Below are 19602 nucleotides of genomic sequence, written 5' to 3'. Positions count from 1 at the left end.
ATACTTCATGAAGGTCGTTATTATATCGGAATACCTATACAAAATACTACTGAGAAATACGATTCTAGATATGATTACCAGTACTCAAATACAAAAGTAATCATAGTAATCAAAGTAACGGATACTACTGTAAATGATTACTTTATACAAAATACCTACCTACTGAGAAATACGATTCTCGATATGATCACCGGTACTCAAATACAAAAGTAATCATAGTAATCAAAGTAACGAATACTGTAAATGATTACTTTATACAAAAGTAACGATTTGTAACGAATACTCGAAAGTAACTATAATCAACATCACTACCGGAATGGCTTCACTATTATAGGAAGTTTATGTTTTAGAAAACTACATATTTCTAAGTATGCACAATATTGTTGTCTAGTATACTATAACTAGATCAGCTTATCACGAAGTAATTAATCTGCCATTTCAGTTCTCGTTATAGAGGGAGTCTACTACAATATCACTCCAAGTAAAGTATAACATTTTTCTAGATTTATCAACTTATCTCCATGAAGCTAAACTCACCAATAACAAAGTGACTTGACTTTCCAAACCCATTAGCAGACACAACTGCATATCGATGGCTGAAAGCGATATAGATAGATAGAATTTATTCATCCACAAAGTTTACACAATTCTTACAAAAAAAATGTATAAATCTTATCGGACTAGTCAAAATTTTAGTACAATAGAGTACAATATATTCGCGGTGTGCAAGTACTTGGAAGGGATACACAAAACGATTGTGCGTGAATAGCAGAGAAAAATTACAACTTTCTTAAATAATTCATATTGTCAATTGAAATTGTCAAATTGACGTACATTTCATACCTATTGTCATTTAAGAAGAAAAATTATATATTGCTCCACAATATTGATATGATATGCAATTATTATATAAAGGTAAATTTATTTAATTAAGGTGAGTCGGGGTAAGATCGCACCAAAAAATGTAAACATGAAATTTGTCTGACAATTGTAAAATGAAAATTAGGCATAGAATTATAATAATATGCATACTGTACTTTCAAGACATACTCTATTCATCTACAAGGTTAGATTTATAGTTAACAAAACCGTATTACTGAAATATTAAAAATAATAATATATAGTCAGTGTCCGATCTTATACCTACTTATGGGGCAAGACCGAACAAGAGGTCAAAATTGTACAGAACATTCATTTGTCCCAATAAGGTGGAAGTTCGAATTCCGGTCTTCCCCAATGAGAAAATAAATTGTCTGTGCAAACGATGGCAGTAATTTAGTATTTTATTTAAGTCAGTATATAACAAGAAATAATGTAATGCTTATGAACAAAACTGGACATAAAGGAAAGTCCCATTATAACTAAATGTGTGCTTAAATAACTACAAAATAAAAAGTAATTTCTGGTGAAACTTAAAAAATACAACATTAATAATTTTAGCACAAGTTCATGCCAGAAAATTCAATATTGAAAGTCATATATGAGCCTCGACGATCTTTCTCAAGTTCTGGTAAAATCATTACAATTGTATCTTTCGTTACAGTATCTTCGTCGGGTTGCTCGGGCCAAAAAAACTGGGCACTGTTATGCTTATGTTTTAAGCATTTTACCAGGTATTCATCATTCAATGTGTTCACCTCGAATAAGGATTTATTTTCTGTGGGGCAAGACCGAATAGCTAAATTTAGTTAAAAAAACACACTAAATCTAAGAATATTCACTTCCTAAAATAAGTGTAAGTAAGCACGCTCCAACTTTGGTACCATCCAACTAATCCGTAAAGCAAGCGAAAGCGCTACCGGTGACGTGATTTTACGAAGTAATCCGAGTTACAGCGACTGTGGACGGTCTTCCCCCAGATTCGATCTTACCCCGACTCACCTTAATTGTATTTTGCTTGCAGTACTGCATTTTAATCACTAATTTTATTTACTACATTCAATTATTTACGTTTTATTAACATAACCTAAATCTTATTTTTTTTTTGGACTATGGCCTTGACAATTATCCAGTAACCAGGACCATATGATTGGCCAATATAATTAAAAGTGCGAATAAAAGTGCAGAGCGTAGAAACCAGGTGTTGCTTTTCCGAACTTGCACGGTCCCAATAGTAAAAGTACACATGATTAAAATAAAACAGTGATTACAATAAAATAAATAAAAGTTGCAGAAAAAAAAATTTTAGAACTATTATTGCAAAAATGTTAAAAATTTAAAAATCCATCAATACTGTAGAATGTGTTGTCCATTAAAAATGAATACACAGTTTGGCGAAAACCTTTATGTGAAGAATTACTGAGGGTTAATATATTGACTATTTTATTGTAACATTTTATTCCAATATATTCAGGTGCATGTTGGGATACACCCAGGGCACAAAATATCCATGATATTTATATAAATATCAAAATATTGGATATATATGATAATATATCCGATATATATCCAAAATGTGATATACCTATGATATTTATGACATTTTGGAAAACATTAAAATAGAGAAACTAAATTGACCAAAATAAGACTCTAAATGTAGAATGTAACAGTATAAAAGATATATTTTTAAAAAATACAAAAATATAAACATGTATGGTAGTATGTTACATAAACGGAAAACAAAATGATATGAGTATCCAAGTAACAACTAAATTAAGTAAAAATATTAAAAACAATAATTTAAACATATAGGTGCATATTTCTATTTTTCCAAAATAACTAAAAATTCTGAACATTTAAAAAATAAAATTAAAATTTAGAAAATTAATTAAAATGATGGTTTAACATCGGAAGTGTCTGAATCAAAACCAGTAAAGCACCCAAGACTTAATTCTGCCCCTTCATTTTCTCTTCTTTTCCGTTTCTTGTTCAGGTTAAATCCATTCCAAATTGTCATGTTTTTGGTATGAAGAACTGTTTAAATATTTAAACATGAGTACAAGTTTAACCGCCTTTTCGGTTCCTAAATTATTTCGTAATTTGGAATGCACAAGTCCAAAGCTTGAAAAGCACTTTCAATGCCTGCCATTGAGGCTACTGCTGTAAGTAATTGGTTAATTCGTTCGATAAATATATTTTTATCAGGCCAAGCAGATTCAGTGATTGGAACAGACTTCCGCCATAATAATGGAGATGTTTTTTTGAAATTTGGACCGTACATGAAAGGCGGAAAAGGTGTAGACTTCGAAGTTATTGCTATTAGAAACGGAACAAAATCTGTGTTTGTTGAATTAAAAAATTTCATAAGCCTGTTCTTTTTGTTCGGCAGTAAGTCTTTCTCCCAAAAAGCGATGGTCCAGTAAGTTTGCCAAAAATGAGGCAAACTCATATTTTTCCTCTCTTTGTAATAAAAGTTCTTAATTTGAATTGGTTGATCACTCAGATCTTTTCCAGTTGAATCCAAATTTCTAAGGTGACAGCAATTGTCGTTGGTTTTAACCTTCTTATGTAAAAATTAGTATGAAATAAAGTACTGATATACATATATATATATATATATATATATATATATATATATATATATATATATATATATATATATATATTGATAAAAGGTACGTTGTCGCCTCGCGGTGAAAACTATGACGACCTCGCCTCACACTTTTGTAGTTCTTTTTTTCAAAAAATATATGCATATATATAATGAGGGGAACTTTCTAATTAAGAATCTCTAAAGAGGGGAAACGATTTTAAATGTTTTTTTTATATATAAATTTACGGTCAAATCCAATGCGCTGTCGCCTCGTAACTATATATGACTAAGAATGAAAGCCGGTACGTTGTCGCCTCAGACGGCGTTGCCAAATATTGGAAAATGAATAAAGGATTGAGTGGGTCGAATTTTGGTGCACAGCGAGAGGTAGTATTTAATACGGATGTAGGTAAAGAAATAGTGGGAATTTGTTTACATGTTCTATTGTTGTTTACAATAAAAATAAAGGATGGATATTTTTGATATTTTAAATAAGCTTAAGATATGAACATGGTTTGTTTGGATTATATGTGCAAAATGTTTTTATTAGTAGATATTCCAAAGTATTTTGCAATAAATTAAGCTAAGCCAAATTATTTTGTGTGAATTATTGCATTTATACAGTAAAATTATAAAGGCTCTTAACGATATTATACATAATTTATTATTTATCTATCTTACAGAAAAAAGTGTCAACGGTTTATTTAAAAAATTTAATTAAAAACCAGTGAACTAGTATAAATAGCCGTAAAAATGTTACAACAAAACGTATTCTTACAGCAAAGTGTACGAAAATAATACATAAGGTGGTGAAGGTGGGGTGGTTTTAAGGGCTAAAGTGGTTTTCTGAAATTTCTTTTGATCCTAATTTAAAAAAATTTTGAGAAAAACTAAAACTAGGTTTTTAGGTACCTATTTAATTTTTTCCTTCTACAAAAATAATTTCATTATGTTTTGTTTAAATGATTAGCGGATGTTTGCGAAATGGGTACCTAATATCTAAGTCGTCAAACCCTTTAATTGAGGCGTTGGTTAGATGTTTATTATATCTAAGAATAAAAAAAATTATAAAAATATCAACAAAAAGTAAAAAAAATATTTTGTGTACAAACTAACTTGTGGTGACTGTCCGAAAACTTACATCGGTCAAACTGGCAGAACTTTTGACAAACGAATAGCAGAACACAAAAGGGCTTTCAACAATAGAAAAACAGACACTTCTACATACGCACTTCACCTTCTAGATCATAATCATTCTTTCAATGAAGAGTTTCAAATTCTACATATTCAAAATAAAGGCCTTAAACTATCACTTTTAGAATCAATGGAAATTAATAAATTGAAAAATACAGATATAATTCTGAATGACCAACTCGAGACAAACAGCTCCCCACTCCTCAACCTCTTCAGTTAAAGACTTAAAAAGGCAAACACATTGTAAAATATATCACTTGAGAAAGGCACTTTGCCGAAACAGCTGTAGTAATAACATAGTTGTAATAAATTTTGTGGAAGTATAGAAAACAAACGTTTTTCAGTGTTTTATTGTGAAAAAAAATATTTCTATATTTTCACTTAAGCAACATATAAACAACTTACAGATGCCATACATATTTTATTTCACTTTTATAAGATGTTGAATTTTTGATTTTATAATATTGGAATTCACCTTTTTATCTAGATGGGTATACGCCATCTTGAATATAATTTGAAAAGTGTTCTCTTAAAAGGTTTGTTTTTTAATATTTCTTCTTTGTGGAGGCACATATATGAATCGCATTCGGAATCTTCTCTCGCTTGGTTTTTTGATGCTTTGAGTAGTTTTTTATTTGGATAGTACTTATAGTCGCTGTTCGTTTTAAATTCTTTACTTGTTTGAGCTAGAACGTTATCTTTTGCAACCAACGCTTTACTTTTTTTAACTTCTTGCATACCTGAAATACTTGGGAAAATTAATATTCGTCTTTTGAAGATTGCTTTTTTTATTTTCTTCCGTATTTCTGAATCGTGGTGAAAATCTAGTTCTTCAAGCGATTTTCCTTTATATTCTATAGGAAGATAATCCCTTTCCATTACTATTAAAATTTTTGTAATTTTACGGTTTGATAAAAATGTCAGCAGGTAATTCATATCATTCATCATGCATTTTTTCATCATGCCCCATACGCTTGGCAAATTGTTTAGTTTAATTTTTGGACATACTTAAAATTTGTGCTACTGTTACAATATTTTTGCGTAATTTTTTGCTTGATATAGCTTCACGGTTTGTTAAATTCATTTTGTATGTCAATTTACGGATCGCAACATCCCCTTTGTCCCATTTTAGCTTACTGCCTGGAACTGCAAACATATAGTTATTAACGTCGGACAACGTCAGACATGTATTTATGTCTATGTTTTATTAAAGTTTCTATGAAACCTTGCAACATTTTTGGAAGTAAAATAACAACAGCTCAAGAACCTTTACCAGAACACACTGGAATTGTGTGTCCTCTCGTAAGTGCCTTTTCTCCTTCAGTTAAAACATTTTCAAAATCACTGAAGTCCGTTTATCTTTCGTTACTAGATTGCTGAATTTTTAAATACTGAACATCACCTATTCGTCTCCTGTTAAAAATAATGACTAATGCTAGAGCATGGTTAACTAAATTTTTATGTTTCAACGTCATCAATATTGCTCTCAAACGTCTACTGCCACTTAACACCAATTTTAATACTTTCTTCTCAGAATATTTTAATATCACTTACAAGTGGTACGAGCTTTGACCATTTTTGTTCTTGAATATCTTTGTTGTCAGGAACGTTTTCAAATTATGTATTTATATGTGCCTCCTGATGAGAGATTAATAAGTTTCGAAACCGGTAGAGGCGCTTGCAGCGCTCTCTGATTGGACTAGAATATGATGCGGCTGTAGTTTCGCGTTGCAACGAGATTGAAAATGGTTATTCATTTTTGACATATAAAACTCTTAGAGCACTTGAGATCGTCAACATCTTTGGGTCTTAAAATACGCTTTAAAGCAAATTAACTTTCGTTTTGTCGAAGACTCTTGTTTCTTAACATTTAATTTGGGGACAACGTTTTTTGGATCCATTACACAGGCTGTAAGGGTTTGCGATTCAGAAACGTAATTATTACTGGAACCACCACGGTTTTTTGATTGCAAATTCTGTTATGTCGTTTAAGATGATACCGTCATTTGCTAATAGTCTAGCTAGAAGGCTTACAAGACATAATCAATGAAGTTACAGAAGTGAGTCAGCGTTATGGACTGAATCCTAATATGAAGAAACCTGAATATATGAGGACCAGGAAAGATAACGCATCAGTTGAAGGGCTAGAAAAAATCGTAAACAAATAAGTATAAACATGCATATTACCTATAAGGATATTAATCTGGTGAGCAATATCAATGATAAATAAAATAAATAATAAAATAAGGCTACTTCGATGATATGTATTTCCCGTGTTATCTTTACATCGCCACCTATCAAAATCTTATTTTCAGTTATTTTGTTCGTTTCATGTATTGTTAGTTTATTTTTGTTAGTTTCTCATTTTATCGTCCTATATTTTTTTTGCTTGAAATATTACTGTCGTCATATTTCTATAGACCAGGGCGCATCTGTAAAAATATTAGAACATTTGGACGTTGAGAGGTGACTCAATTTTTTTGCAGAAATTGTTTGAAAATAACTCACATAATAATATTTGAGTTATCCTCCCTCTCAAAAAGGTCCGGAACATTGTTTAAATAATCAAAATGTCAAAAAATTAAGGAAAAATTCGATTTTTTTCTTCGTTTTTTCATTATAACTTTAAAAATATTCATTTTCAAGAAAAGTTGTACTGTCATAAAAGTTCCGTAATTAAATTTCCTACAATACAGAATTGGTTAATGATTTAAAAAATGGTCACCCTTGTTGCAAAATAGCAATAATTGCGAAAAAACCATACAAAAACAAGTAATCGCATTTTACGTTTTTCAACCATTTATGGTACACTTAGGACCTTCATATTTCACTCAGAAACACTTTATGATACAGTAAAACATTACTGTAAATCTCATTAGGATCGGTTCAATAGATTTTGCAAAATAAATTTTGCAATCCAGCTTTCTCAAAAAAAATTCATTTTTTCAAAATGTTACAGGACTAAAAATAAACAGATAGCTAGTTGAAATTGTTTTTGCGTATAGAAGTGTACTGTACATTTCATTTGCAATTTGTAAAATTAAAATCGATTAACTACCACGGCGTCAGGAATTTTTTTAAGTAAACATTAATTATTGGTGCTACGCGCAGGACAGCGGATAGTTTGCTCTGATTGGGCATTCCAATGACCTTTGATAATGATTGATACATTTTAATTTTTATTGCGTTTTGATATAAATACATAAATTTGTTTATTGCAAAATAAAACCACATACTCTATCCTTTGAAATAACACTTTTTTAGCAAAAACTTTCTTTGTTCATATATTTTAACTTAGAGAATAAAAGTTATTATTTTTAAACATATGCAATTGTTTAAACAATATTTCACAAACAATAATACAATTAGTTTGATTTTTGTGGAATTAAAATATTAAAATACAACAAAATATAGAGTAGGAAAACAATATATTAGATAAAGGTTGAAAGAAATTTTTGTGGAAACAAACTTGTGTAAATCGAACACCGCTGTCCTGCGCGTAGCACTTATTTAAAAAATTTCCTGACGCCGTGGTAACTAATCGATTTTAATTTTGCAAATTGCAAATGAAAGGTACAGTACACTTCTATAAGCAAAAAAAATTCAACTTGCTATCTGCTTTATTTTTAGTCCTGCAACATTTTAAAAAAATAATTTTTTTGCGAAAGCTGGATTGCAAAATTTATTTTGCAAAATCTATTAAACCGATCTTAATGAAATTTACAGTGGTGTTTTACGATATCATAAAGTTTTTCTGGGTAAAATATGAAGGTCCTAAGTATTCGCGGAGTGCAAGTACTTGGAAGGGGAAACGAGAAACGACCGTGCGCGAGTCACGGAGAAATATTGCAACTATCTTAAATAATTCATATTGTCAATTGAAATTGTCAAATTGACGTATATTTCATACCTTCTGTCAATGAAGCAGAAAAATTATATATTGCTCCACAATATTGATATGATATGCAATTATTATATAAAGGTAAATTTAATTAGTTTTATTTTGCTTGCAGTACTGCATTTTAATAACTAATTTTATTTACTACATACAATTGTTGACGTTTTCACAACATAACCTGAATCTTATTTTTTCTTCTTATTATTTTTTTGGACTATGGCCTTGACAATTATACAGTAACCAGGACTAATATAATTGGCCAATATAATTAAAAGTGCGAATTTTAGTATAGAGCGTAGAAATAGGGGTCGCTTTGTCGAACTTGCACGGTCCCAATAGCATAAATGGTTGAAAAACGTAAAATGCAAATACTTGTTTTTGTATGTTTTTTTTCGCAATTATTGCTATTTTGCAACAAAGGTGACTCTTTTTTAAATTTTTAACCACTTCTATATTGTAGGAAATTTAATTACGCAGCTTTGATGTCAGTACAACTTTCTCAGAAATGAGTAGTTTTAAAGTTATAATCAAAAAACCAATAAAAAAATCGAGTTTTTCCTTCATATTTTGACATTTTGATTATTTCAACAATGTTCCGGACCATTTTAAGTGGGAGGATAACTCAAATATTAATATTTGAGTTATTTTCAAACAATTTCTGCAAAAAAATTTGAGTCACCTCTCAACGTCCATTTCAAAACAGATGCGCCCTGGACTACTATTCAAATATTTTAATGTCAGAATACGGGTTTTTGTTTCACAGCAGAAGTAGTAAACTTCTGATATTGGATAGTGTTTTGTTGTTTCATTTTTGAGATTTTTGAAACTATTGCTATTACTGCTCAATGATGAATTCCTATACGAGATTTGCTTAGATTGACTCCCGTTTGCATGCCACCCATATAAAGATACTTATTTTGGTTTTAGTTTTTTTTTTATTTGAGTTAAGCCATTCAGGTTCATTTTAGTGTTTTTCAGCTTTCTGTAATTTTGATAGTATATCAGTATTTATCCTCTGTCATAGTCATAACTGTTACTTTTTTTTCTACTGCTGTTACAGAAAAAATCATTTATGTTCTTACTTTTGTAATAAAGTCACATAATATAACAATTTTTTTATTTTTTAGGATTAAATTAATGACTGGTTAGAATTTTCCTATCCTTTCATCTTCATGATCCTTTGGGGCATAGACTTGTTCAGTTCCATATTTTAATGACTACTTAAGTATTACATACGCTCCATGATCACTAATATTCTGTTTGTAATTTTTATTAATTCCTATGCGACCAGCTAACATATTTTTATTACGGCATGCTCTCTCTCTTTTATAGAACTTGTTTATACAGGGTGTCCAGAAACTCTACCCACAAACGAAGACAGGCGATTCCTCAGATATTTTCCTAAGACAATTTAACCCAATTCACCTAGTCCGAAAATGCTTCCTAAGGGAGCTAGAGCTCTTGGAAGATGGAATCAAGTAATTAGTTTTTCTTAAATACCTCCAGAACGCTTCTATTTAGAAAAAAGAAATTTGGTAAGCCTATTCATCTTCTAGGGATAAATCGATTCCATCCATTGTGAATTTCTAGTATCGGTCATAGGCGTCCGTTTTGGGTAGGGCAACGGTTATTTTATCGCATAACTTTTTTGTCTTTAACGTTCAAGTATTTTTGACTCTGTATTAATAAATTGTGAGGTATTCTAGAATTAAAAGCTACTCTTGCTTTAAGTCGGTAGGACACACCGATTTCTAGAAAAACTGATTTGAAAATTTTCGTTTTCTGAATTTGAAAAGAATTTAAAAAACGGTGTATTTTACTAACTTGAAGCAAGAGTAACTTTTAGTACCAGAATACCTCATAATTTAATAATCTAGTGTCAAAAATGCTTAAAAATTAAAGACAAAAGAGTTATGCGATAAAATAACCGTTTACCTACCCAAAACGGACGCATATGACCTGTACTAAATATTTGCAATTAAAGAAATCGATTTATGTCTGAAATATAAACAAACGTAGCAGTTTTTGTTTTCTGAATAGTTTTTTTTTAAATTTTTTTAATTCAAGAAACGAGAAATTTTCAAATCGATTTTTCTAGAAAGTGGTGTATTCTATGGACTTTTAAAGCAAGAGTACCTTTTAGTACTAGAAAAACTCACAATTAAATAATCCATAGTCAAAAATGCTTAAAAATTAAACACAAAAATGTTATGGGATAAAATAACCGTTGCCGTACCCAAAACGGGCGCCTATGACCGTACTGGAAATTCACAATGAATAGAACCGATTTATATGTGGATGATAAATATGCGTACCAATTTTCGTTTTTCTAAATAGAAGCGTTCTGGCGGTAGTTAAGAAAAACTAATTACAAGACACCATCTTTAAAGAGCTCTAGTTCTCTTAGGAAGCATTGTCGGACTAAGTGAATTGGGTTAAATTATCTTAAAATTATCTGGAGTATATCCCTTTTTCGTTTGTTAGTAGAGTTTCTGGACACCCTGTAGAAGGGCAACAATTTTAAATCGTAAGCTGCAAATTATATCTTAAACTTTTTAGCTGCCTTGTTACGGTGCCGACAGCGCATATTTTTATATTTCACGACCTAATACTCAATGCAAACTGAAAGCGACGTTGCCAAAATCTGAGGCAACAAGGTACCGGTTGTTAACCAAAAAGTAGAATTTATATGCTGAGGCGACAACATACAGCCAGTCACTGCTGCAATGCCGATACTAGCTCCAGTGATATACTGCCGAACTAACGAACCAAAAAATAGTGAAAAGGGGTACGTTGTCACCTCAAAACTATTTTTTGCACATCGACTCATAAGGTGGTTGGGAAGCTGTCCTGAAATTTTCAGCCCAAAACGTTGTCGCCTCACCAAAGTGAGGCGACAACGTCTACCGATTCACTGTTTCTGAGGCGACAAGGTACCCCTTATCAATATATATATATATATAAAAATAAATAAGCAAAATCATTGGCTAATACTCGTAAAGTGAATGTGAATTTAGTTGGAAATATATAAAATGATGAAGGGTCATCATTCCATACATTTCTGTGCAACTATATACACCGGTGTTTCGGCCTATTTGGGCTTCGTCAGTATAGTGTAGCAAGTTAAAAAAGTTGTTTGTTAACTTGTAAAAGGATTACTACAGGAGCAAGGTTACCAATTTTGGTCAGGTTGTTAGAAGACCCGCAGTCGCAAGGCTACAACTAACATTGCCAAGGAGGTAAAGCTTTATATATTTTATATATTTTTTATATATTTTATATATTTCCAACTAAATTCACATTCACTTTACGAGTATTAGCCAATGATTTTGCTTATTTATTTTTATATTTGTACTCGATTATCCAACATCATTTTATATATATATATATATATATATATATATATATATATATATATATATATATATATATAAACAAATAAAATAGAGAATGCGGAAAAATCCCCTTACGAACAATTCACACATCCACTACTACGGGCTGGGAAAAATTTTTTGAATAGAATCGAAGATCCAAACACCAGCTCTTAGAAATGTGTTTCGCCCTCTTCAACCTCTATGGGCTCATCGGTGAAGATGAGAGGTTGAATATCTTCAGACACATTCCAATCAAAAAACAACATTCGAGACCTAGACATAGCAGGAACGTAAATCTACGCCCAACCTGACAATGCCATTCTCAAGTTTTAATTCCCTAATTACTTTAGAGTAAGTATATATATATATATATATATATATATATATATATATATATATATATAAAATGAATAATTTTGGGGAATGCAGTCAATGTGTTTTGGGCTGATTAAAAGTGAAACACTTTGAACTTTTGTCGAGCTTTCGGACAATTTATTTCCTTTATCAAGACAATCTAAAAATACAAATGTTTAAATTTAGATGAAAACTAGAAAAATAAAAACTTACTGCTCGTGGTTTACAAAATAACTAACATACTTATAAAAAACATAAAAATTCTTTCTAAAAAATATAAATTGTAAACGTAAATTAATTTTGAAATATGTCAAAAAGACATTAATCAAATGTAGTTAGACTACTTTAATAACTCGATAGATTGGGAAAGAAGTTAGTTAACAGTGTAGAAAATAATGATATAAAGATATAAGCAAATTTGAAGTTATAATTATTAGTAAGAAAAAAAAAACTGATAGTAATGTAAAAAACGTTGATTTAGAATGTTATAAATATTTTTCTTTTGATACTATTTAGTGAAATTTTAAAAAATTAATAAGACCAAATTGTTTATAAAATGCATAAATTAGTAATATCAGATCTCAAAATATTATAATAATATTTATAACATTCTAAATCAACGTTTTTTACATTACTATCAGTTTTTTTTTCTTACTAATAATTATAACTTCAAATTTGCTTATATCTTTATATCATTATTTTCTACACTGTTAACTAACTTCTTTCCCAATCTATCGAGTTATTAAAGTAGTCTAACTACATTTGATTAATGTCTTTTTGACATATTTCAAAATTAATTTACGTTTACAATTTATATTTTTTAGAAAGAATTTTTATGTTTTTTATAAGTATGTTAGTTATTTTGTAAACCACGAGCAGTAAGTTTTTATTTTTCTAGTTTTCATCTAAATTTAAACATTTGTATTTTTAGATTGTCTTGATAAAGGAAATAAATTGTCCGAAAGCTCGACAAAAGTTCAAAGTGTTTCACTTTTAATCAGCCCAAAACACATTGACTGCATTCCCCAAAATTATTCATTTTGTATTATTAACAGTCACTACATATTAATAATCATATATATATATATATATATATATATATATATATATATATATATATATATATACATCATTCTATCATTGTTGCGTCTGATAACATCCCAATTACATACATTATTGATACCTTCGAATTATTGCGTCCGTATATCGGACGCAATAATGTCAAGCCATAATTTTCGTTGTTCCTGTCGTTTTTCAAGTATCATTGCGACTCTGTAAGTTGACAAAATATTCAAACTTCTCCTTTTTAATTTCAATTTGGCAACATATAATCAGATGACAGATATATTTTATGATTTAAATTTTGTATCAGGACGCAATAATGTTAGCAACCAGTTTATGGTTAGTTCATCGATTTTCCGTGTTGGCGCTAAGATAATATACTACTCCAAGTATACATTTGACAAAGCACGCATTTTATTGCTTCCGAAATGTGGCAACTCTGTTATCTATTTTTACTTTAATAGATATACATATTTGAGATCCGTATTGTACGTGGATTTTTAAGAAAATAGTTTTCTTAAAAACAGTTTACTATCAATATGAATCGTGGGAAGCGAATATTAAATGAGTGCCTAAAACAAGGTTATAGAATAGAAATATGCCTTGATGTCATGAACAATTTAACAATTTTATAGACAAAGCTTACAAGAATCATAAATAAAAACAATAATAAATACAATTTACTAAAATTATACAAATCGTCAATATAAATTAAACATAATAAAGTGAAATAAAAATCAGTACCCTAACAATATATTGCAAAATTAAAAAAAAATTGCAAATTGAGTAATCTACCTTAAGAAATTTAATAAGTTATGCTGCTGCATATGACACTCAAAAAATATAGATTAAGATTCTACTTATACATAAGAATACTGTAATTTCTTAGTTATTGGTTAAGAAACTCTGCTATTGAATAATATTGGTCTTTCAGATAAATAGGCTTTTGTCATTTTAAGTTGCAGAGGGAGATGGTTGTATAGTTTTTTTGCAGAATATAATATAGATTTCTTTACTAACTCACTGGACGGGATCGGTAAATAGATGTCAAAGGTAGAATTTCTGGTGGAATAGTCATGTCTAGGTCTTGCTGGAAAGACATGTAGATGTTTACGAATTAAGCAAACAGTTTCTAAAATATATAAAGAAGGTAGTGTTAGAATCATGTAACCTTTGAAGTAGCTTCTGCAATGTGTTGTTCTTCTGAGGCCAAACAGATATCTTATTGCTCTTTTTTGTAATTTCAAAACAACATCGGATTGGGCAGCTGTACCAGAACCCCAAAAAGGCAGACCATATCGAAGATAAGGCTCGAACAGTGAAAAGTATGTTATTTTGGAAGAGGCTAAATTCATTTCCTTCGAAACAGATCTTATTGCAAAGCAAGCTGAGGATAGTTTCTTGCTTAACACATCGATATGAAGGGACCATTTAAGGTTGCTATCTAAAAAAAATACCAAGAAACTTTACAGAATCAACGATACTGATCTGGCTGTTATAAAGAGGTAAGGGTTGAAGAGTTCCTTTATAGGATAATGCTACTAATCTACGTTAAAAGAGGGTAAATTAGAATCGGACCAGGATTTTATTGTGAGTAGATCAGAAGTTATAGTAGCATGAAGAGTTGCGATATTTGAGTTGCTCCAAGTGATACTGGTATCGTCAGCAAAAAGAAAAACTTTTCCATCGTTTTTTAAACTAGTGATGTCATTAGTAAAGATAAGGAAAAGTAGAGGACCCAATAATGCACCTTGTGAACCACATACAACATTTTTGAGACTAGAGTCTGTATCATTTGCTCTTTCCTATTATCCAAGTAAGATTGAAACCAGTTCAAAGAAATACCTTGAATTCCATAGAAATCTAGTTTTTTTATCAAAATGTCGTGATTTACACAATCAAAAGCTTTGACATAATCACAAAAAAACAGTGGCAGTGTGCAGATTATTGTTTAATGCTTGATAAACCTCATGTAGTACAGAAAACATGGCATCGATGGTACATTTATTATTTAAAAAGCCGAACTGATTTTGTAATAAAATCTTGTTATCAACGAGAAAGGAAATAAGTCGGGCTTTTATGAATCTCTCAATAATTTTGGAGAGTACCGGTAGTAATGCAATAGGTATATAATTGCAGGCATTAGATTTTTCACCATCCTTATAAAGAGGAATAATGATGGCCGTCTTTAGGCACTCTGGAAATTTACCTTTCTCAAAAGAATTATTAATTAGAGAGATGAGGACTCCAAACACATTGTCTGGGAGATTTGAGAAAATTTTTATGAATAGTCCATCGGTACTACAGGAAGAGTTGCTTTTGATACTATTGATTGTTTGGATCAGTTCAGATTTATCAACCGGTCTTATAAAGAATGAATTCGAAACCTTTCTTGAATTAGGGAGATAGGAAATGGGATCTTGCTGTGACACAATAGTTGATGTCATATTTTTACTCACATTAACAAAGTATTCATTTAGATTTTCTGGGTCTGGAAGGGAAAATGTTTGAGTTGTGTGAGTTTTATTTCGAAGATCGTTTATTATGGACCAAGTTTCTTTTGCAACACTTTTAGGGCTTCTGAGACGATTTTGATAGTAAAATTTTTTAGCTGATTTTATAAGTTTTAAATAGATTGCCCTGTACTTGGTGATATATTCAGTAACAGAGACGTTGGTAGTAAATTTCTTGATGTAGACTAGTGAACGCATATTTTTGGCTTATATGCGGACACCTTTGGTAGTCCAGGGTTTGCGATGTTTTGGCTTAATTGTGATTAAAGGAAATGCTTTATTGAAGATACAGACAAGCTTATTCAACAAATCACTGAAATTATAATTGACGTCCATAGAAGGAAAATGCCACTCAGAGGTTAAGCATAAATTTTAGAATTTACGAAAGTTCCGACCGGAAAAAATCCTGCTTAACGTCGAGTTTTCGAGGAGGACTTGCTAAAGATGTTATAAACTTCGTATAAACCGCTTCATGATCAGATAGTCCCGCATTAACAGTTGTAGCGCAGACATCACGGGGTGAGAAATCTGAGACAATATAATCAATTATGGTAGATGAAGTTTTTGTAATCCTTGTAGGAGAATTAATGTGCATTGATAGACCATATGATTCAAATATGTTGACCAGGGATATTTGTGTAGCACAAGTAGCAGGATAATTAATATTAAAGTCACCGCATTGAATTATTCTGCTTTTATGAGGCAGGTCATCTAACAAATTTAGCAGGTTCTGAAATAATAGTTCCACTGAAGAGTCAGGTGATCTATAAATGCAAATAATATAAAGATTAAGGTTCTTACTGTAAACTAAGGAAAACTCAAAGAATGCTTCACTTAATAGAAAGTCATATTTTGTTACCAGAGAAAAATCATTATTTGTAGAAAGAATTTGGGTGCCTCCATGAGCTGAACTTAGACGGTCATACCTAGCAATAGTGGAATATTTTTCTACAAAAAAAGGCTCGTTGACTTCAAGCCAGTGCTCAGTAACCGCAACTATCGGTGGAAACCCTAATTCCTCTAGAAACAGAAATAATTCATCAGTTTTATATCTTATAGTACGAATATTAATCAGAACAATGCTAAATTTGTTATCACTAAAATTATTTGAGGATTCTAGTCCCCCAGAACACGTCGTGATGTTTAAAAATTTCGTCTTGGAGAGGCAGCGGCATAGTAGTTTCGGTGGCATTCCCTTGATTTTTGCAGGTGAATAATTCTTTCCGAAGTTAGAAAAGACCTAAAAGCAGCAAGCAGCGTCTACCTTATCTGCACCAATTCCATAAGCATCATTAAAATCTAGAAGAATTTTTCATAGATCTTCACTCTTTGTAGGAAGTCCTTCGGAAGCCAGAAACAGTTTAACACTTGTGTTGGTATACCCATTATAAAATACTAATGCAGGTTGGTCGTGTAGAAAAGCAAGATGAAGTTTAATGGCCTTTAAGATATCCGGTTCCCTTAATCTGGCTAAAAGATATCGACTATTAGAGTTATTGGTTAATCTAACTCTTGGTGGGGTCAATGGATCCAGATTAGTCGATGGTTCTAAAGTATCTTTCTTAATGAAATTAATATGGGTATGGAACGGATTCTTAGTTTTGCAAATTTCGATGGCCTGTTTGTCTGTATGTATGTTTGTGCTCTGAACTTCATCTGTGTTGTTGCATAAACTGCTATTTGTATTTTCCAGGCTAATACCTCTTCTGATATTCTTCGGATTTTTATGTGACTCAGATGAAAGCGTTGGTTCGAAATATGAAGATTCGATAGACCATTTAATGTTTACACCAGGTGGCCAAATGCCCTTATTAAGTAATAGGTTAATAGATGTTCTAGATTTTATACCTATTTTGAATGAAGAACCAGTTGTTGTGTCAGCGTCTTTAAGGAGGATATAACGTCTTATATATTCCTTGATACCTAGCTTCTCTTTAATATAGTGAACCACTTGTATAGGGGTGTATATTGGGCTCAAGTTACTAATAACTACAAAGTGACACTTATCTTCTGTAATTTTTGACTTTTGCTCTGGACTTTCTTCGAAATGTTGAGGCTCTTCAGTTTGGGTACTTGAGGTGGCATAACATGTATTTTTCTTCAATACCTCTTTTTTCGTTGTTATGGTAGATAGACTTTTGATTAGATTGCTCATTTGATTCGATATTTCATTGATGTTTGAAGAGAGCCTTTCTGGGTCATACATCCTGTGTTCATCGAAGTTCCTATCGCCTCCCAGATGATGTTTATCCAACAGCTAAAATCTCCAAGCTGTTGATGGTTATGGAAAAAGGCGGAGCAGACCAATACAAAGAAAAATCTATAGATGACATAGGAGATGACAATACGGCAGAAAATCTTCTGGAACTTAATTATCATGACAGTGATGAGGGTGAAAATGATATGTTGGATGATTTAATAAATAGCAAGGGTACCGAAATGTCGACCAGTAATAGCAATGCAGATAATACACTAATTAAAACAATTGCACCCAAATTAAAAAAGAAAATTATTAGGAAAGTCGTTCCGTGGACTAAAGAACAGAAGGATATAACATTAAAGTACTTTAAAAATCATATAAAAGTAAAGAAAGCCCCTAAAAGACTAGAGTGTGATGAGTTTAAGTAAAAGTTTAAAAAAATAATATACAACAAAGATTGGTTAAAAATCAAAATTTTTATACAAAATGCATATAAAGACAAGTAAGAAAATAATTAAAATCTGCTTTAGTATTTTTTTAGTATTTCCTTAAATGGTGGAGTTGAGTTTAATATTGTATATCATTTGGTTTCTAAGACATCCCAGGGGGTGATTTTATATGTGGTCATGTTTCATTTTTTTTATGGCTATTTATTTAAAATCCTTAGTTTAGCTTCAGGTTAGGTATGGTGGAATGAAAGACCCTCATTTAAATTACTTTATCTTCTGTTCATAATTATACCTACAATCTGATTACTGCTTATCAAATAAATTATTAAATTGTTCCTGTTTTTAAATATGTTCAGAAAAAAAAGTTTAGGCCTATTTATGCATTTTATTTTTGTATTGTTAATGTTCACAACAAGAAGTACCTATGTATATACCTAAATATATATAAATTTTGTTGCGCTATGAGAGCATTTCTATCAAATTTTTTTCCCATAGATGAATAGCCGTTCTCCCTTTCCGAAGCATGGAATTTTACTGCCTTATATATTTTTGTCCGTCAATTTTTTTTCTGTATAATTCGAAAAATTCAGAATAATTTATTACACAAATGATTCTGTTAACACAATTTTCGGTTTATCTCTAGATGCAATTATTAATTGTTTTCGGTTGCACTTGCTTCCATGCACTTACGGTCCAAATTAAGAAGTTGGTAATATTTATAGACTTTTTAATCTCCTTTGTAGAATCATATTCGTCCATTGACGACAGTAGCCTTCAAATCAAAAATGGTCGGCAGTATGTTTTAAAACATTTTATAATCCATTGATCCAGGGGTTGCATTCTGATGTAGTATTTGGTGGTAGAAATATTATTTTAATATTGGATAAAACAAGTTGTGGATGAGACGTACCATTGTCTAGAAACAAAAGAACTTTTCGATTTTCTCTCTGCATTCTTCTATCAAATTTATTTAGCCAGTCTGTCATGATTTCCCTTGTCATCCACGACTTCTTATGGCTATACCATTCGATAGGTAATTTTTCTGTGTGAAACCTTGAAACAACGGGGTTTTTTACTTTTTCCAAT

The 19602-nt window shown here is 30.8% G+C and overlaps 1 protein-coding gene across 9 annotated transcripts in view; it reads left to right on the top strand.

The window, feature by feature from the left end:
- Positions 1-19602, top strand: part of LOC114343065 (uncharacterized) — a 618263-nt gene that overhangs the window by 1903 nt on the left and 596758 nt on the right. The gene's annotated exons all lie outside the window — the stretch shown is intronic.

Source organism: Diabrotica virgifera, chromosome 5, assembly GCF_917563875.1.
Source record: "Diabrotica virgifera virgifera chromosome 5, PGI_DIABVI_V3a".
NCBI classification, from domain to species: domain Eukaryota; kingdom Metazoa; phylum Arthropoda; class Insecta; order Coleoptera; family Chrysomelidae; genus Diabrotica; species Diabrotica virgifera.
This window is presented reverse-complemented; position numbering and strand designations above follow the sequence as displayed.